Genomic DNA, 22031 nt, shown 5'->3' with positions numbered 1-22031 from the left:
GCCATATGTTAAATTCCTTCCCGTGTGAAACATTACATAGGGGACAAGGGTCATTCATAATTTTATTACAAATATAAAAACAGTTTACACATGGCAATTTCTGGATAAAAGTTTATGGCAGCAAGAATAACACATTCAAAGTGCTCTTAGAACAAAAGTAAAATTATCAGAACCATGAAATCCCACAGTTTTTGCTAAATTCGTTTCTCAAGAAAGACTATTTGAAAACAAAATGAAGAATGCATTTGTGTAATTTTCTTTCACCATCAAACACACATACTTCTAAAATACAAAAACTTTCAAATTATCATCTGTGATCATTGGATAATTCACCTGTCTTAAAGTTTCTAAATCAATAAATTTAGTGAATCATTGTTATTCTGAAGAATAAGGAAACTGAGTAATTATCCTCAATCATTGTGCCATTGCTACTGTTACAATGATTCCTTTAGTGCTTTTAAACTTTACATCAAAACCCAATTGCTCACAGTGGATACCTGCCCATTTGCACACCATATACTGACTTTTTTTCTTTTCCTGTCTTAAGTTCCCGTTCTCCCACCAGTGATTCTTGGGTTCGTCTCCCAAATAAACTACTCACTCAAATCCTACTCATAGGGTCTGCTTTTGGGACAAACAACCCTAACACAATATTTAAAGAAAGTTTAAATATTATTTGTCAAAATATGTTCTGTGCAAGGAAGGATATGTGGAATAATCTTATTGAGAACAATTATTTTTCACAATAAAATTCAAAAGGAATTTGAGGTATCAACTAATTGAGATTTATTTTCTATGTATATCAAGCTGTCATATATTATGTCTTGGTTTTGATATTTTACTTTTAAATCTGGCTTCTGTGTATTTTCTCTCTCTAGTTATCTCAGCTGTGGTAAAAGTAGTCTGCATTGCTATCACCATTGCTTAGAGCAAGGTGGCTGGATAAAGTGATGTGACTATCAAAGGGCAGGATAAAAATTTCATCTTAAATATTCCTTCTCATAATCACATAATCCTTTAAACCAAGGATAGCCTGGAAGAAAAAATAATGATCCTAATTTGAAGAAGTCTCAAGAATCCAAACTTTAGAATGTATGAGATTTAGAAAAGAAGGCATCAACAACTATGAGAATACCAAAAGGAAAACATGGTCCCATAACTACCACGTATCAGTCAGCAAACAGAATTTCTCCCAAGCAAACATAGTTGGAATTGCCCATGGGGCAGGTCAGCAAAGAGTGGGGCTCTTTGTTTGTTTTTTTTTTTTCCTGTGGGTTCCGCTATGTCAGTAATGGAAATTGTGAGTCATCTCTGTGTCCATTGGGAAAGCATGTCATCTCTTGTGCCTGGCAAGCAGCTCATCGCATGAGAGAGCCTACCAGGCTCAACCATGAATTACATAATCTGCCTTCAAAGGAATCAAAGGATTAAGCAGGTGTTCCTAAGATATTACATAACTTGTGTATCTTGGAGAGATACACAGATAGTTTCAACAGCTGCCTTGATAAGGAGCATAATTTCTCAGGAGAGTAAAAATATATTTTCTTTTTTCTCTAAAATTGAAATATATATATTTTTTCACTAAATGCTAAATGTGGTTTTGATTTGGCTGGTTAGAAATTAACTTGTTTTGGTATTTTTCCTATTTAAACCACCAAATTTTTTAAAAATAATTTTAATTCTTTTGCTGGCAGGTGAAATGGAATAACAGGGATTGGGCTTACCCCTTTACTGAACAACAAAGAAAAGTGAAATTATAAGAGAAATATTATTTACGATATTGAGTATCGGGCAATAAACAGGGGTAATTTTGATGAGACAGAAAACAAATGAGGTGAGACCCTGTGATTGCCTGTTGGGAAGATTTTCAGAGAAAATAAAATTGAGGGTCTGGGGAGACCAAAGCAGTTAGAGTTAGACCAAAGTCAGTTAATATTAGCAGATAGAAAAAAAGCAGCATGAAGAGAGATTTCTAGAGAAATGAGGAGACTCCTCCTCAAGTATGCAGCTAAATACTGATCAGCGCATGCCTGTGAGAAAACTACCTAGAAAAACTATCTGAAAAGATTGGCATAACAATGCCCAGAAGTCATACCTATTCCAGGACCTGGAATACTGCCTATTAGCACCAGCCAGACTGGAAGACTTCAAGACTTATAAGGCATTGGATAGAATAGAATAGATAGAACAGTTTTCCTTCAGTAGATAAAGCAAGTTTTAAGTTGTTTTAACTTAAGCAAAAGCACAAAGGAAGAAACTGTTTCTAAGTAACTTGCCTGCATGTAAGAATAATGCTCAGGAATATTTATAGTAATATAACAATATCCATTATTCAGCAAGGTGGAATTCACAATGTCTGGTATTCAACAAAAATTAACAAACATACAAAGAAGCAAGAAAGCATGACCGATAATTACAAGAAAAATTAATTAAAACCAACCCAGACTTAACACATATGTTAGAATTAGTAGACAAGGACATTAAAACAATCATCATTTTATATTTCATATGTTAAAAAAAGTAGTATTAAAAATGCACCCCCCCAAACTTCTAAAGACGAAAACTGCAATGTATGAGATGGAAAAGAAACTGCATAGGATTAATGGTAGAGTACATATTTCAGAATGAAGAATAGTGAACTTGATGCTATAGCAATAGAAACTATTCAGAAAGTTACATAGAGAGAAAAGAAAATTAAAACAAATAGAGCATAAATGAGCTGCAGCACAACTTTGAGAGGCCCACTTATATATGTAATTGTAGTCCCCAAAGGAGATAGGGCTAAAAATTATTTGAAGAAGCAATGGCTGAACATTTTCTGAATATGATAACAAATTCAAGAAACTCAACAAACACCAAGCATAAGAAATGTGGAAACAATATGCCAAGAAACATGACAATCAAATTGCTAACATCTAGTGATAAAGAGAAAATTTTAAAGCAGCCACATGGAGAATATTTCACAGATGAGAACAAAGATAAGTTTGGCAGCATATTTCTCATCAGAAGAAATATGTTTTAAGTATTGTATTAATATACTTAATAAAAAGTGCCATAAGAGCTTACATACACTTAAGTACCTTAAGGTGCTTAATTAGAAAATCTTAACTGAAAATTTTAGACACAGTAAAAATATCTTGCAAAAATATAAGTGAAATAATGACTTTTTTGAAATTACAAAAGCTAAAATCATTTATTATTAGCAGACCTGTACTATAAATAAGCCTTTCAGACAGAAGAAAACTGACATAAGATGGAAATAAAGTTCTCCACAAAGAAATGAAGAGCACTAGAAATGATATAACACCAGAAAATACAAAACATTTATCTTATTATTTAAATATCTTTGGAAAAAATTGACCATAAACAAAAAAAAATGTAATGTGGAGTTTATAATCAATGTGCAATTGAAATGTAAGACAATGATAGCACAATGATTGAGAAGAGAAAATGGAAATATATTACCTTCAATGTCTTATAGTTTATGTAAAGTGATATAATCATTTTAAGGCACATTGTAATTATTTTAAAATATATACTACAAGCCACTCAACTAATAGAACAAAAATTTGTAATTAATAGATCCTCAATGCAGATAAAATGAAATCGTAGAAACTATTCAATTAATCCAAAAGAGGGAAGGAAAGAGAAGAAAAAAATCAAGAAAAACAAATGGTAAATAAAGAAAACACAGTTAAAGTTGTTAGACTAAAACATAATAAAATCACTAATCACACTAAATTTAAATAATTCATGTATCTTTATAAAAAGGCAAAAAATTGGCAGATTGAATTTAAAAAATCAAAACCACAAATATGCTACATACAAAAACTCATTTCATATACAAAAACACAAATATGTAAAAGTAATGCTGAAGGAAAAAATACTGCATTAACATAATATATCAAAAAAACTATATTAATGTTAGAGTTGATTTCAAAGCAAATAATATTAAAAGGGATAAGTACAGTAATTATAAAACTATAATGAGGTCAATTTATCAAAAATAAGTAGCTCATAAACATTCATGCACCTAATAATAGTTTCAAAATACATGAATTAAAAATCTCACAGAATTTTTAAAAGAAAAATAAAAGTTCACCATTGTAGTAGGATTTTTAACTTTCTTCTATAAATAACTTATAGAAAATTAGAAAATCAGTAAGAATATAAAACATTTGAACAACACTACCAAGTAGCTTGATGTAATAGACATTTATAGAATACTCCATCCAACATTATGATGACCATTATTTTCGAAGGCACACCAAATATTTACCAAAAATTATTGTGGGCTACAAGTCAGACCTTAAGAATTTTAAAATAATTCCAGTTAAAGTGTTTTCTCTGACCATAATACGATTAAATTAGAAAGAATAACAAAAATTCTTGGGTAATTCCCAAGTACTTGGAAACTAAATAATATAATTCTAAATAACATATAGGCCAAAGCAAAATGAAACACTGAATAAAAATGAAAATATATCAAAATTTTTGAGATACCAATTAAATATTATTTAGAGGAAAATTTATACACTAAACCTTTATATTAGAAAAAAATTGACTCAATAACTTCAACTTCCACTCTAAAACTGGAAGAAATTAAAAATTAAACCCAAAGTAATTACACGAAAGGAAACAACAAGAATCAGAGTGGATAGCAATGAAATAGAAGAGTGAGATGATGGCTATATCAGTGAAGCAAAAATCTGATTATTTGAGAAGAGCCATAAAATTGATATACTTCCAGCATGACTGATCAGAAAAAGAAAGTTAAAAATTAACAATACCAGAACTAAGAAAACTGACAACATTACAAAACTTACAGACATTAGAATACTGTTAAGTAAATATTATAAAGAACTTTTTCCAATAATATTGACACCTTATTAGGCTGGTGCAAAATAACTGCATTTTTGACATTACTTTTAATGAATTAAATAGATGAACAGATTTCTTAAAACTTACAAGTTATCAAAGCACACACCCAAGAAGAAACAGAAATTCTGAATATCTTTGTAAATGTTTAAGACCTGGAATGTGTAGTTAAGAATTAAAAACAAAAAGAAACAAACAAACAAAAACTCAAGTCCTAAATGGCCTCACTGACGAATTCTACCAAACATTTAAAAGAGAAGTGTTAATAATTTTATTCAGATATTTTCAGAAAATTGAAGAAGTGGAAATGTTTTCCAAAAGCATTTCCCTGATAACAAACCAGAAAAAAAATAAGAAAAGAAAACTTAAGACCAACATTCCTTGTGAACATAAATGCAAAAATTATAAATGAAATTTTGGCAACTCAAATCTAATTAGATATAAAACATTGTGACATCATAGCCAAGTATGGTTTTTCCCAAGGATGCTAGGTTAAGTGTTTAAAAATTTTTCAACATACGTTACTAAATTAACAAAACAAAAAAGAAAACCATATGATTATCTCAATAAATTAAGAAAAAGCTTTTTATAAAGACCAATATTTATTACTAATAAAAGTGTTCAGCCAAGTAGAAATAGAAAGGATCTTCCTCAGCCTGGTAAAGCACATCTATTAAAAAGTTGCAGTTAAAATAGTGCTTAATCTGGAATTATCAGACTTAAGACAAAAATATTCACTCTCACTACTTCTATTAAATATGGTATTACATATTCCAGACAACTTAATAGTTAAAATAATTTTAAAGTATTCAGAATGGAAATAAAGAAATAAAACACTATTTACAGATGCCATCATCGCTATGTAGAAAATCCAATGACATTTACACAAAAGATACTAGAATTCATACATACATGCATCCATTAAGGCTACAGAATACAAGGTAAATATACAGAAGCAAATAGGGCTTTATGTACTAGTAATGACAATTTGGAAATTAAATTTAAAATGCCTCCAATAATAGCATCGTTATAAAATATATACAGATAAATTTGATAAAATAAGTAAGAGTCATATACTGAAAATTACAGCATTACCTAGAGAATGAGAGAGGACCTAAATAATAGAGAGATAAGCCATCTTCATGGGTCACAAGATGATATTATTAAATTATCAATTCTATAAGTCAAACCCTGGAATAAATTTTTGGTGAAAATTATAAAGTGATTATAAAATTCATATGGAAACTCAATGAACCTAGAAAACTTAGAATCTGTGAAAACAATTTTGAGAAAAAAAAAGAACGAAGTTGAGGATTAACAATTTGAGGCTCTTATACTGATTTAGGGGCATTATAAAACTACAGTAATCAAAACAATGTATATTTGAATCATGATAGAAAAATAGATCAATAAATCAGAATAGAGAGTTCAAAAACAGAATATTATATATGTGAATGATTTATTTTTCATCAATGTGAAATAAGCAATTCAGTGGGGAAAGAAAGTCTTCCATCAAACAGTACTGGAACATACAGATAGCCAGAGGATATAATGTGAACTTTGTTTCATATCTCACAACATATATAAAAAATGACTCAAAATTCATCATAGATCTAAATGTAAAATCTAAAATTATAAAATTTCTAGAAGAAAACATAGAATAAGCTTTGCAACCTTGGGTTAGGCAACGATTTTTTAAATATGAAATCAAAAGCATGATCATTCAAACAACTTGGTAAAATGAACTTCATCAAAATTAAAAACATCTCCTCTGTGGGAGATATCATTAAGGAAATGGAAAGAGAAGTTACCAACTGGGAGAAATCATTTGCAAATGATGTACCTAATAGTGGACTGGTATTCAGAATATACAAAGAACTCTTAAAACACAACAATAAGAAATTAAACAAACCAATAAAAAAACAGGCAACAGACTTTAACAATTAATTCATAAAAATACAAAAAGTGATCTATAGGTACAAGAAAAGATGCACTCAGCATCATTAATCATTAGAAAGATGAAAATTAAAATCACAATTAGCACTACATGCCAACTAGAATAGCTAAAATTTGTTAAAAGATATACCATGCTGGGTCTTTGTGAGGATATGGAAGACTGGAATGGTCATACACTGTTAGTGGAATGTTAAATGAAACAACCACTTTAAAAAGCAGATGACTGTTTTAAAAAGTTGATACACTGACTATATTATCTACCTATTTCATTCCTATTTTAAAAAAACGAATGTTTATGTCCTCAGAAAGATGTTACACAAGTGTTTATATATGTATATAATATTATATATATATAATATTATTATTCATAATAGCCAAAAACTGGAAACAATGGCCATCAACATGTGGATGGATAAACTAACTATGGTGTATTCATATAATGGGATGGGATGCTTCTCAGCAACAAAAAAATGAATTGCTGACCCATGCTTTACTCAGATAAGCCTCAATATAATTATGTTGAATAAAAGAATTTTGACAAAAAAACCCCACGTACTGAATGGTCTCCATTTATATAAAATTTTAGGAAATGCAAATTTACATGTGGTGACAGCAGATCAGTGGTTGAATGGGGATAAAGGAACACGGGAAACATCACAAACTTTTTAGAGCAATGGATATATTCATTGTCTTGATAAAAAGTGGCAGCACATCAGAAACTTCCTTTTTGTCTCTTGGGTAATGAGTACTATTTGCATAATTTGCTTCACTCTGTTTTATTGGTTCCCCAAAATGGATGTTGCTAAAGAAAGAAATATTGTTACATTTGCTAATGGCTGGACCCTACCCACTTATATTTTGAGTTTCTTCATGACACAATTGTCAACTAAACTTTGTAGTAGATATTGGTCACGGGATTTGAGGTTTGTCTCTTTTCATGAAGGAAAAAAGGAAGATTCAAAAAGCTATGTTCTCACTGCTTCTATTTTTTTCAAATTATCTTAGCAATATTTTGTAGTTTTTAGTGTAAAGGACTTGTACATCTCTAATAGATGTGCATATTCTAATGAAAAGTATTCTAATACTTTTCCATTAGTTATTTGATTTATAAATGCTATTTTGATATCACTTTAGAATGTCATTTTCTAATATTCCTTGATAAACATAGAAAATAAACACATTTGATTTTCATATGTTAATTTTGCATCCAGAGTTGTATTTATCAACTAATAATTTATCTAGTTTTCTATGTGCCCAAGTCTGGCATCATCGTGGGACTGCAGTATTTCTTCTTTTAAATCCTTAAAGCAGTTACTTATTTTGTGTGACTCATTACAATGACTATGCCCTCTAGCACAATGGTGAATAAATTAATGTAGTAGGCATTCTTTCTGTGTTCCTAATGGTACCACAACAATGATGTTTGCTGTAGGTACAATGTTCCCTTTCAATACTAATTTTCTGATGATTTATCATCTTGAAAAAATTTTGTATTGTATGTTGGTTTTTATTGTTTATCACTAAATGGACACACTTGTTTATTGTGTTTATGTGCTGAATTTAGACTGATATTAAACAGCTTTTGTGTCCTGAAATAAATGCAAAATATATATTGTTGGATTTGATTTCCAGTTCATGATGTGTTTAGAGTTTTTGTGACTAGGTTCATGTGAAAGATTATTCTGTAATATTATTTTATTAATAATCTTGTACCATTTTGATTTCAAGATAATGATTGTCTCATCAAATAAATATGGTGGGTAGTGTTTTTTATATCCTATAATTATTTTTTGGTGGGGGGGATAGAGTCTCACCTTGTCTCCCAGGCTGGATTGCAGGGTTGTGATCTCGGCTCACTGCAATCTCCACCTCCCAGGTTCAAGCAATTCTGCCTCTGCCTGTAATGTAGATAGGATTACAGGTGTGCACCACGATGCTCGACTAATTTTTTTGTATTTTTAGCAGAGACAGGGTTTGCATTCACCATGTTGGCCAGGCTGATCTTGAACTCCAAACCTCAAGTGATCTGCCTGCCTTAGCCTCCCAAAGTGCTGGGATTACAGGCGTGAGCAACTGTACCTTTTTGTATGATTTTTTTTTAACACACACATTTATCAATTAAGTGGGCACAGTTTGTGGTCCATCAAAACAATTACAACAGTAACATTAAAAATCACACTGATCACAGATCACTATAACAGATAAAATAGTAATAAAAAATTTTTAAATATTGCAAGAATTATCAAAATGTGACAAAAAGACTATTGACATCATTTTTCCACATCATGTGTTGTCTGAAAATTTTAATGTAAGTTTGGTTTTATTCCTTATGTATTTGGTAAAGTAGTGTAGGCTTACTTGTTGGGTATTTTGTATGATAAATTTAATTTATTTAATAGATTTAAGATGATTCATATTTCTTTTTGTGTCCATTTTACAAATCTGTTTTTTCTTGAAATGCATACATTTCATCTGAAATTTTTGATTGATGTGCACAAATACATTGCTATTTGATGGGCAACTTGATTGATGTATTAGTCCGTTTTCATGCTGCTGATAAAGATATACCCAAGACTGGGAAGAAATAGATGTTTAATGGACATACAGTTCCACATAGCTATGGAGGCCTCACAATCATGGTGGAAGGCAAGGAGGAGCAAGTCACATCTTATATGGATGGCAGCAGACAAAGAGAGAACTTGTGCAGGGAAATTTCTCTTTTTAAAACCATCAGATCTTATGTGATTTACTCACTATCATGAGAAAGTCCCATCCCATGATTCAATTACCTCCCACTGGGTCCCTCCCACGACACATGGGAATTGTGGGAGTTACAATTCAAGATGAGATTTGGGTGGGGACACAGTCAATCCCTATCAATTGGCATTGTTTAATTTCATCTTAACTTTTAAATGTCTATAACAATGACCCTTTTAAAAATTTATGTTGTTGGTTTTTGTACCTCCTTCCTATCCTCTCTCTTCTTTCTCTCTTCCTCCTTTTCTTTCTTTCTCTGCTGTCTCTTTGTCTCTCTCTGTCTTGCAACGGGTTTATCAACAGTATCAGTTTGGGGTTTTCAGGTTTTTCTCCTTTGTATTTCTTCTTTCTATTTCACTATTTTATACCTTCTATATTTTTAGGGCTTAATGTGCTGCTATTTTTGTTTCCTCTTAAGATTGATACTATTAATACTCTTTCATTTTTTTGAAATTACCCTTTTTATCTTTTGGAGTATATTTTTTCTTTCAGTGTGCCCTCACCATAGCTGTACCAGAGTATCTTTTAACCTTATTTTGCTTTTTAAACTTCCACTATCTATTTTTATATTTAAAATATGTCTCCTTTAGGTAGAAATGGGTTTCTGTATGTAGCCCAACAATCTTTTTCTGACAACTAAAGTATTTAAATATATATAGCAATTACTTATATTTTGGGGTTTATGTAATCTTGCCATTTATTTTCTGTTTCGTCTGTTCTTTGCTCCATATTACATTATTTAGTTTTTAAATAACATTATTATTATTTGTTTTTTAGACAGGTTCTCATTCTGTCAGTCAAGCTGGAGTTCAGTGGTGTGATCACTGCTCACTGCAACGTCAACCTCCTGGACTCAAGCAATCCTCCTGCTTCAGCCTCCCGAGTAACTGAAACTACAGAAGTGTTTCACCACACTTAGCTAATTTTTTAATTCTTTTGCAGCAATGGGGTCCCACTATGTTGCCCAGTATGGTCTTCAACTTCTAGGCTCAGGCAATTCTCCACCTAGGCCTGTCAAAGTGTTGGGATTACAGGTGTGAGCCCCTCTGCCTGGACTTTTACTCTTTTATTACTTTTAATGTTTACCGTATATATTATAATATGCATCCTTCACAGATTAGAATATACCTTTATTACTTTCACACTTCCTGATCAATGAAAGTGCCTGAAAAGTTCCACTCTGATTTCTTGCACTATCAATAATATGGATATTAATTTTACATATAATTTGAACATGTATTATTATTGTTATTATTATGTTCTAACATTTAATATTTGGTTTTGATATGCTCTGATGTTTCTCCTTCCTGGTGCTTTATATTCTTACTTTATTATTATGCTTTGTTCAGGGATTATTTTCTTTCTGCCTAGATAATTATCTTTGGCATTTTATTTAGAAAAAGTATTATGACCTCAGCTTCTCTGAACTTCTTGTTTGACCAAAAAAAAAAAAAAAAAAAAAACAAATTAAAAAAAGGCCTTTATTTAGCCTTCATTTTTGAAGGATATCATTTTCTAAATATAGATTCAGTCATTTTCTTTCAGCGCCGTAAGTGTTCTCTGTCTCCCATTGTTTTATTTCAAAAGTCAGCTCTTAATCATATTATTACTCTTTTGAAACTAATGTGTCTTTTATTTGCATGCTTTTAAGATTGTCATTTGGCTTTAGTTTTTAGCAGTTTTATATAATAGGTGTTATTATTTTGTTTTTAGCTGGGCTGTGATTCATAGAGCTTCTTGAATGGCTCCAAAGACTTGATGCTTTTCATTAGTTTTGGGAAATTCTTAGCCAACATTTCTTCTCATACTTCTATTTTTTTCCTCTGTCATTTCTCCTTTTTGGAATCCAGTTACAAATACATGAACCTTTTTTTCAATTATGTTCCACATAGCTCTTATTTTATTTTTCATTTAATTTGCTTGCTTGCTTCAAACTATATATTTTGTATGTGTATAACTATGTGAATCTATTGGTAAATACTTTATTTCTTCTACTGTGGTTAATCATTAATCTACTATTAAATTCATCTTTATCTTAATTTCAGTATTTTGTAAGATCCCTGATTTCTATTTGATTTTTAAATTAAATTCCAATTCTCTGATGAAAATATTCCATCTTTGTATTTATTTTTGGAACATATTAAGTTTAGTCCTGATATCTCAGATATTTTGATTTTCTGCTGCTCTACTTTTACGTTTTTCTCTTACATTTCTCAGTCATTTGGTTCTGTTCCCTGGCATATCTGATAAATTGTATATGAAATTGTATCCCAGTTGTATATGAAAAATTGCTGGCATTCTCAATGATATCTTTCTTCTCAGGGGCTACTAAAATACATGCAGATTACCTTGTTTCAGCAGAGGATATTCTGTTTCTAGTTTTCTTGTCACTCTATAGTTGTTGCCTTTTCAGGGATCTCAACTAAAAGGCCTGAGATTTTTGTAAGTCCATTTTTTTCCTCTTTTTTTTTTTTTTGTAGAAATGGGGTTTCACTATGTTGCTATGTTGCCCAGGCTGGTTTTAAACTCCTGGGCTCCAGCGATCCTCCCGCTTTGGCCTCCCAAAGTGCTGGGATCACAGGCGTGAGCCACTGCACCCGAAGTCCGTTGTTTTGTAATGATTCTATATTCTAATTTTCATCTTCCCCCGCACCAAAATACTGCCAAAATATCTGTCTAAACTTTTAGTATCTCAGCAGTTGATTTCTGCTTGAATTCTCAGAAATGTGTTCTTCAAATGCAAATTTTAGCATTCAGCTAGTGCCTCGAGGGGAAATTTTCCGCAGAATGTTATGCCCATTTCTCTAAAGTTCCCTTTTACTTTGGAGATCTTGATCCTTCAAACTCTTACTGATTTGATTGCCATGCATGCCAATAATTGTTTTCTTAGCCTACTCAGATAGTCCTAAATTCCAGAGACTCTCTTTTTGATATCTATGCACTATGTTTTTATTTTTTTACTTATTAGACATTTTTCCCTATTTCACAGCTGTACCCTCTTCCACAATTGGTTTAGACAAAAATAATATTTTTTTCAAGATTAGACTATCAAATGGAGTTTATGTAAGGTAACATTAAAAGTGGACCAACAATCTTATTTTCTTTTTACTCATTAATTTATCTTATCCATGAACAAATACATTTAGGCTATAGATTGGCTCTATCAATTATTTTCTTTAACTTTTGTAGTTGATTTTCTTTCTCTTTTCTAGTTTCATGCTTAGAGAGCCTTAGTGCATAAAGGTCTCTAAAAGGAATTAAGACCTTCTGGAAATATGATTAAAAGGTTTTCCTTTTGTTTTACACCATGTATCATTCCCAATATAACATAATGTTCACTCTACTTAGACCTTGTGCTTTACATTTCTCAGAATGAGATAATCCACAGCCTAAATGCATATAGCTATAAAGTATTATGTGAATTGTCAAAGGAGGTGTGCATTTTTTCATGATATTCTGAATTAATCACCAAATACATTTATAAAAGGCTATGGGAATTACAGTTACCCTAATGCTTCTGAATTGCATATGTTCCTTATTTCTATTTTGATTACTGTTGTCTTTAATTGAGTATGACTATTTTATGTGTACGGTTTAGTAACATAGCTGTTTGGGCTCTCTATCTCTCTTTTGCAATGAACATTGCAAAGCAGCTGTTACAAGCATATATTTAGAGCCAAAGGGTACTCTGGCTTACATATGGGAGGGGTGAGGGAAGGATAATTGAATCACAAAATGCTTGTGTTAAAATATGCTCTGAGAAACAATGGAAACAGGAAAACAATGCCAGAATGGTGTCCACAGTGAAGAGAACAAAGCCTGACTCTAAACAGAGGTTGCTAAACAAATCAGTCCCTATGCAATTAGATGGAAAAGCACTTAGCAACAATATAAAAATGACAGACTAGCTGAAAATCAGCACAATAGAAGATGACTCAGACTCTCTAAAGTTTACATACTTTAGAACATTACTTTCAATTCCACATAGAGTTAGTTCACATGAGACTTGATGATATGGAAATGAGAGTGATGATAAAAAAGAAATAATTTCTGCATTACAAACATAAAGTCAATACTAATTTGACTTTTATTAAAGAAACTCAAACCCTTCATAATTAATTCCTACTTAAATTTTGCTCAAAATCATACAGACTTTATAGTTTAGCTTTTTTTGTAGGTATAAAATTGACATATTAAGATTTCTGAACTTTTGCCCAGCATTTCTAGTTCTCTTATTCTTTTTAAAACTTCATATTTTAGATAGCAGGCCTCCCTGGGATCTGAAACAGCATGATTAAGTATGAATATACATGTCTTTACCTCCCTATAAAAGACTATTCTGTATGACCTGTACATTTCTCTTGATGTAACACTATTCCTTCAATTTTATAGGCTCATACCTATGAGTTTTCAGTCTGCCAAACCCTCCTGGTGTGCGTGTGTGTATGTGTGTGTACTGTCATACTCTAAGGAGGATGTGTGTCTTAACAACTGGAGGGTTTGTTTAATCTGACCTCTTTGAAGACTTGAATATGAAAGTTTGGGATCAAAGGTTAAAGTGGAGTAAATTACTCTGCATAAAATTGGAAGTTAATGAATTGGGGGTAAGAGTCAGTGCGAGAGATTGAGAGAAGCCATTAAGGCTGGATGCTACATAGGAGAACTTGTATGTGAGCTCTGGGTTACACTAAAGAAAAATACAGAAGTATATCAAGGAAATAGAAGTAACATAAAATCACAGATTGCAATCTTCATATCAGCCAAGTAAAATTCAATTCAAAAATTATGAAACCTAAAATTTAGGCCATGGTTAAACACTAAAAGTCATAATTTACAATAAAGACATAAAGATTTAATAATTATGTATACATAACAGTTATTTGTCTCTTTATCTCTATTTATTATGTATCTATGTATGTATGTATGTATGTATGTATGTATCTATCTATCTATCTATCTATCTATCTATCTATCTATCAATCATCTATCATCGATCTATGCCAAGTAGCAAAACACCCACTTTTATAAAGTGGAAACTACAGAGGATAAAGAAGACATAGACAGGGACAAAGAAATGCAAGGGAGTGCAATAATCACTGAAAATCAATTTTTTCAGATACATGGTAGGACCTTTCAATACAGAAATTAAAGTTCTCTGTTATTTTTGTACATTTTCTTTGTTTGGGTTAAAGGAGACTTTCATTCATTGCTCTATGTACAAGTCACATCAAGAGGAAAAGAAAATAAAGTTGTAGGGGAAAAAATCACCTTTTCGGTACTCTCTAAACCCTTAAAATGTACTGTCTGCTATGGTTTGAATGTTTTCCCCAATGCAACAGTGTTGGGAGGTGGAGCCTCATGGGAGGTGTTTAGGTCATGAGGTCTCTGATCTTATAGATGAATTTATGCCCCTATAAAAAGGGCTTGCTGGAGTGGATTTGCTCTCTCTTGCTCTTCTGCCACGTGAGGACACAAAGTTCCTGTCTTCCAGAGAATTCAGGGTTCAAGGCACCACCTTGGAAGTGGAGACCAGGCCCTCACCAGACACCAAAATCTGCTGGTGCTTTCTTCTTAGACTTCCCAGCTCCAGAATTGTTAGAAATAAATTTCTGGCCCGGTGTGGTGGCTCATGCCTGTAATCCCAGCACTTTGGGAGGCTGAGGTGGGTGGATCACGAGGTCAGGAGTTCAAGATCAGGCTGGCCAACATGGTGAAACCCCGTCTCTACTAAATACAAAAAAAATTAGCTGGGCGTGGTGGTGCACGCCTGTAATCCTAGCTACTCAAGAGGCTGAGGCAGGATAATTGCTTGAACCCAGAAGGCGGAGGTTGCAGTGAGCTGAGATCGCGCCACTGCACTCCAGCCTGGGGGAGGGAGTAAGACTCTGTCTCAGGAAAAAAAAAAATAGAAAGAAATTCCTATTCTGTATAATTTACCAGTCTGTGATAGTCTGTTATAGCTGCGAGAATAGACTAAAACAGTGTCTTTCCATAATCTAGCACTTACTGGTTCTTGCCTGTCTTTCCCTCCTAACAACATGTACTTCCTGCCACATCCCTAGCACTTACAACAGCATCTGGCATACAATATTTGCTGAATAAACATCTGTTGAGAGACTGAACAACTGAAGGAATGAATCCTGTCTGGCACTCAAGTTTTAGTCTCCATCCAAAATATGTTTTTTGATTTATTATTTCTTCAATTCTTGTTTATTTTCCATAAGTTTTTTTCTTTCTCAAAACTTCTTTTAAAAAAACTCTTTTTTAAAAAAAAATTGTAAAAAAGAACCATTCATGCTGCATCTTCTCTCTCTTACTTCCCAGGAGGAAGAGAAGAATGATCATCAATGGCAAAAAGCAGTTGCAGCAAAGCAAAACCAAGAGCCAGCTTTAAGCTCAGGAGAGAGCGCTACATCTCCTCCTCATGGTTTCTGGTGCTCTCCAGGTTCAGAGACACTTTTCTAGTAGAAAACTAAAAAAAAGATCACTGAAAGTATAATCTTTCTGAGACTTCTTTAATCAGATATTTTGTCTGGTCATTCTATTCCAAATTATCTTCCATTTCTCATAACTTAAAACTTTGTTTTATTTTTTACTTTATATTATAATACCCGGATTATATTTCATCATCTAAAGCTCTAATTACCTTTTTTATTCTTGTATAATTTAAATTCATAAAGTATAATTTGTTTGGTTTATTTATCTGCTTGACTCTACCTAGTTGCTGTGTATGTGTACTTTATCTCCTACATATTCTATGACAGTTTTATTAAAAGTTTCTTCATATTATTTCATTAGCTGTGCATCTGTGGGATAACATATCCTGGTAATTTTATTGTGTTAATTTTCTTTAAAACATAAAATATTATGCATTACACACTGATTTATTTAAAAGAAAAAGATTAAGATCAGTTTGACAATTTTAGGAAGACCATTTTGGCAATCTAGAATTTTTGTTTATTATTACTTTTTTAAAAATTTAGTAATAATTTATTAGAAAGCACTTTGCTACTACCAGGGTGATGCTACAACAGTAAATAAAAAGTTTGGCTTCTACTAGAGGATGTACATCATACATTACATGGAAATCAGTTCCCACTATGTCTGGTCCATGCAGGGTGAGCCTCAACAAGAATTAGCAGCTGCAGAATTTATAATTTCAGAATTTATAATTGCAGAATTTATAATGTTCAGCAATAACAAATTAAACGGTGTTGTGTTTGAGGGCAAAGACTTAAGCATTTAGATTTAGTAAAGCTGAATTCCCAAATTAGGAAAAATAATCTGATTTTAAGAGTTTGGACTGCTGAAGAGATTTGTCTCACTTCTGGTCACACTGATTTGCTCACTTTATTTTGTGACTTACTGGCTTAGCTTGTTTTCTTCTATATTGCTTTCCTTATAACAACAATAGAGAGAAAATGGGATACATTCCATATTTGTTATTGTCAGAACCCCAGTGGTTTAGATGTGATTGATGAATAAGATACACGAAGTTACAACAAAGCATTGAATAATGTGTAGTTAAAATCCAGCAGGCTTTATAAACAGGCACATGTAAATCATTTCAGCAATTTTCCCTCTTGTTTATGCCAATTAGTTCCCACATAAATGTCTACATGTTTGAAGCTATTTTAAATTGATTCAGCATTTTTCTCTCAAAATTGCAGATATCAAATATCTAGCATTTAAATGCTGCTTTAGCCTGAGACTAGAAGTGAGCTGCAGTGCAACTGTAAACACATTTTGAATGACTGGTTTTGATTTTATCTACCTTCATAGTTTATTAGTTTTATAATGACATGAAGACACAGAATACTTATCAAAATAAGGATTATTTTTTCTGTTAACCAAAATGTGAACAATTAGGTGAGTTATGTTCTGGGTATACTAGCTGTGCTTCTGCTTTACTAGTGTCTTTAAAAAGACAGAATACTGATAATTTTGTACCTGTGCTACTATTACAGGCTGCTAAAGAGGAATAGTGGTCATGATGTTCTGAAATCACTTTCTGGTCATTAGGTTACTGAGATTATATCACTCAGTGAGAGCCTTTTCTTAACAAGGAGAAAGAACTATGTCCAGAGTTTATAGTGTCTTCCAACCATGCACTGAGACAATTTTCAATGACTAATTATAGCTTGAGGGAGCAGGAAAAGGCTACCAGAAAAAAAAAAAAATCCATCAGAGGAGTTAATTTGTAGAAAGAAGGAGGAGTGCAGTTTCAAAGCCATTTTGTAAATTCCAAGTGTAACTACTTGCATTCTTCAAAACAATTTCCATCCTACTGACTTTAATGATAGGTCATTGGTATAGAAGAGATAAAACGTTCATTTCATAACTGCAGTGCCTATGTTTGTATAAGCTGTGCCCAGGAAAAAGTCAACTAGTTTTTTTAGAAATTTATTGGAGGAATATTTGAAATATTAAAGGCTATAGTCTACATAGTCAATTCATATTATAACTAAAATCTCACTCCCTAGGTAGGCTTCAGTGTTCTCACATTGGTAATCTTTTATTGATTATTCTGAAATTTTGAAAAAAAAACAACTAGATAGCCCCCACTCTAATTTTTAAATACTTTCTTGAAATTATAAAATTTTGCTACATGTTTCTTGTAGTAAAATACATTTTATAGATTTGTTTAACTTACAGATTTTAGTGGCACCAAAAATTTAAAACTATAAAGTAGACTTAATCTTGTCAAATGATGACTGAGGAATGGAATGAAAACAAGTGTATACCTAAATCCTTTGGCTACATTTAAGTTACTTTTAGTAATAAAGATGTAATGAAAATGAAGCAACAGCCAGGCACAGTGGCTCATGCCTGTAATACCAGAACTTTGGGAGGCTGAGGCGGGTGGATCACCTGAGGTCAGGAGTTCGAGACCGTCTTGACCAACATGGAGATACCCCATCTCTCCTAGAAACACAAAATTAGCCATGTATGGTGGCACATGCCTGTAATCCCAGCTACTCAGGAGGCTGAGGCAGAAGAATCGCTTGAACCTGGGAGGCGGAGGTTGCGGTGAGCTGAGATCATGCCATTGCACTGGGCAACAAGAGCGAAACTCCATCTCAAAATAATTAAATAAATAAATAAGAAAATGAAGCAACATATATATCATTCCAAAGCTGAAGCCAAAATCTTATCCTGAAATTAGATAATTATTGTCAGCAAAATTAGCCATAATGATCTCATCTAATAACTTACCTGATTTACATCCAAAGCCAGAATAATATCAAGAATTCAGTCACCTATCACACAGAGTACTTCATGTGTTTTACTTGAATAGCTTGGTCTTTCTCTTTCAGCCATAAGTGCCAGAGTGATATTTTATGCTTGTATGAAAGAAATACTTCAAAAAATAAAAAAAAAACTATAGGGTAATATGAACACTTATGGAATAGAAAGAAGGATGACATCACAACAAAATAAAGCAAAATAAATGGAGGAACAAATTTGGGGCAGTGAAAAATTAGAATTTTCTGTGGTTGAGGAAGCAGGAGCTGTAGAGTAAAGTTGGGTTGCCGAGTGAGATTAAAAAATAAAAGGGCTCAAAAAACTGGTGAAGACTTGAAGAAGAACCATCCAGGGATTTTAAGAGTGAATAAAGAGATAAAATCAATATTTAAAAATAGTTGGTGTGATAAACAGATGGAAAGGTTAGAATTAAACCTGGAAAATTGAATGGCTCTTAAAGAATTCAAAGTAAATAGTGGTGGGGCTTCTATCCAGAGTGATGGCATAACTAATTGGAAATAAGGTAGAGAAAAAAACCTTTAAAAGAAAAAAAAAAGGTAAGTATTTGATGTCTACTGCCTCAGAAACGACTGTGGTATCCATGGCATTGAAGCCTGGAGGGAGTATGATACCATGATAACCACAGGAAAATGTAGGGGTTAGGAGGAATGGCTTAGGCTGAAGTCATGTGAAGGACAATGAGCAGTTGTTAAGTCAGAGATGTGGGATTCATTTATAGAGAATATACACAAGAGCAGAAAGGTAAAAAGGTGGATATTCTATACTGCATTCAATTGTTTATTGATTATCAATCTATTAACCAGGCATAGTCTGAAATACTAATACATGTTTTTTTTTTCAAAACACATATTGCAAAAGTTAGTTTTCTATTCCAAGAACTCTCAGTTCTTTTCTCTAATAATAACACATTTATGTAGCCAATACAGATTTTTTAAAAGGAAAAACATTCAAATTTTAACCTAGTCCAATTTTTCTAATTCATGTGTGAAGATTTTATGAAGCTCTGAGTTAAAATTTTCAAAAACTAGATTATTTATATAAAAATTGAAAAACTGCCTAATGGTTATCATTTTACCTGTAACTCAATCAAAGTGTTAACCAAATTTGGACTGTGGTGAAGAATTGCCAGTGAACAGTGGGTGGGATGAGAAAGGTAGCTAATTTGTTTTCAAATCACTTAGATTAAAATTAATATTGCTTTGCCAGCATAGGCCTAAACATATGAGAATTCATTTAGGAATTCAGCAATTGCAAATAAGTATAATTTGCTGAACAGTTCTATTTACCCCTGAATTCTAATAAGACCCATTATCATAATTTATCATTTAGGAAACCATAGTGAAGTTAAAAAAAAAAAAACCTTTCTGACTAGTCAGTGACTTTACAGAAAGAAGTGTTAGAATGATTATATGTGGGAGAAGGTATCCTTGCATCAGTGCAGGGTTCCCTTTAAGGGAGTAATCATTAATTATTTATATAAGACAAGAAGTTACTCTAATAGCTTGTCAAAGTGTTGCTGGTCAGAATCATAGTGTCTCGAAATAGCAGTTTAAAAACAATTATTATTATTGTTATTATTATTTTTACCTCTGGGAGCCTTTATTGAATCAAAGTGCATTTTGAAACAGACAACATTCTTGCTGCTGTTAAGACAACATTCTTGTGTGCTTATAGCTTGGTTTCTTTGATGCTCCCACCCATTTTTCCCTCCCCCTCTTCTTTTAGGACTCAGTTACTTCTGGACTTTCTAACAGAAGGACCATTCTAATATGAAAACATTTCATTTTAGGAATACCCACATTGTAGGAGTGACACTTTTTTGTGTCTATTGATTGATAGACCAATTATCAAGAGGTTTCAGGCTAGAAACCTCTTACTGCTCTAGGGAAATGCCCTGCTGGTGAATGTTTTCATGAACAGTAACTAGCTGCATCCATCTGATTTCTTATCCATGAAGATACTTGGCTACACGTGATCATCCTGTAATAATTGTGGTAGACTGAATAATGGCCCCAAAGACATCTACAGGCATACCCTGTTTCATTGCACTTCACTTTTTTGTGCTTTGCAGGTACTGTGATTTTTACAAACTGAAGGTTTGTGACAACTCTGCATTGTGCAAGTCTATTGATGCACTTTTTCCAACAGCAAGTGCTCACTTTGTGTCTTTGTGTCACTTGTTGGTAATTATTACAATATATCAACTTTGAAAATTATTATTATTATATTTGCTATGGTGATATGTGATCAGTGATCTTTGTTGTTACCACTGAAATCATTCTGGGGAACCACCAACAATGCTGATATAAGATGGCAGACTCGATCAACAAGTGGTGTGTGTGTTCTGACAGCTCCACTGACTGGTCACTTCTCCATCTCTCTCCCTCTGCTTGGGTCTCTCTATTTCCTGAGGCACAGCAATATTGAAATTAGGCCAATTTATAATACTACAATGGCTTTTAAGTGATTCAGTAAAAGAAAGGGTTTCACATCTCTCACTTTAAATCGAAAGCTAGAAATGATTAAACTTAGTGAGGAAGGCATGTCAAAAGCTGAGATAGGCTGAAATCTAAGCCTCTTGTGCCAGTTAGCCAAGATGTGAATGCAAAGGTAAGTCCTTGAAAAAAATGCAAAGTGCTACTCCAGTGGACACAGGAATGGTAAGAAGGTGAAAGCGCCTTATTGCTGACATGGAGAAAGTTTCAGTGGTCTGGATAGAAGATTAAACCAACTGCAACGTTGCCTTAAGCCAAAGCTTCATCCAGAGAATGGCCTTAATGCTCTTCTATTCTATGAAGAGAGGGAAGGAAGCTGCGAAGAAAAGTTTAAAGCTAGAAGAGGTTGGATCATGAGGTTTAAGGAAAGAAGTCTTTTCTATAAAGTCTTCTTTCACTTTGCACATAAAATTGCGAGGTGAAGCACCAACTGCTGATGTAGATGCTGCAGCAAGATCTAGCTAAGATGATTAATGAATGTGGCTACACTCAATAACAAATTTTCAACGTAGATTAAACAGCCTTCTACTGTGTTGGAAGAAAATGCCATCTAGAACTTTCATAGCTAAAGAGGAGGCACCAATTCCTGATTTCAGAGCTTAAAATGTAAGCTGATTCTCTTGTGAGAGGCTAATACAGCTGGTGACTTTAGGTTGAAGCCAATGCTCATTTACCATT

The 22031-nt window shown here is 32.7% G+C and overlaps 1 long non-coding RNA gene and 1 other non-coding gene across 2 annotated transcripts in view; one reads left to right on the top strand and one right to left on the bottom strand.

The window, feature by feature from the left end:
• The window catches only part of LOC117980880 (uncharacterized), a 185712-nt gene extending 169567 nt beyond the window's left edge, over nucleotides 1-16145 (top strand). Inside the window, exon 3 of the long non-coding RNA XR_004672359.2 lies at nucleotides 15916-16145. This is a non-coding gene — a long non-coding RNA (uncharacterized LOC117980880). The remainder of the gene's footprint in view (nucleotides 1-15915) is intronic.
• LOC112440632 (small nucleolar RNA U3) lies at nucleotides 15879-16094 on the bottom strand. Its single transcript, XR_003028644.2, has one exon. It is a non-coding gene; the product is annotated as a small nucleolar RNA U3 (small nucleolar RNA).
• Nucleotides 16146-22031: the final 5886 nt, after the last annotated feature.

Source organism: Pan paniscus, chromosome 6 (genome assembly GCF_029289425.2).
Source record: "Pan paniscus chromosome 6, NHGRI_mPanPan1-v2.0_pri, whole genome shotgun sequence".
In the NCBI taxonomy this organism is placed as follows: Eukaryota; Metazoa; Chordata; class Mammalia; order Primates; family Hominidae; genus Pan; species Pan paniscus.
This window is presented reverse-complemented; position numbering and strand designations above follow the sequence as displayed.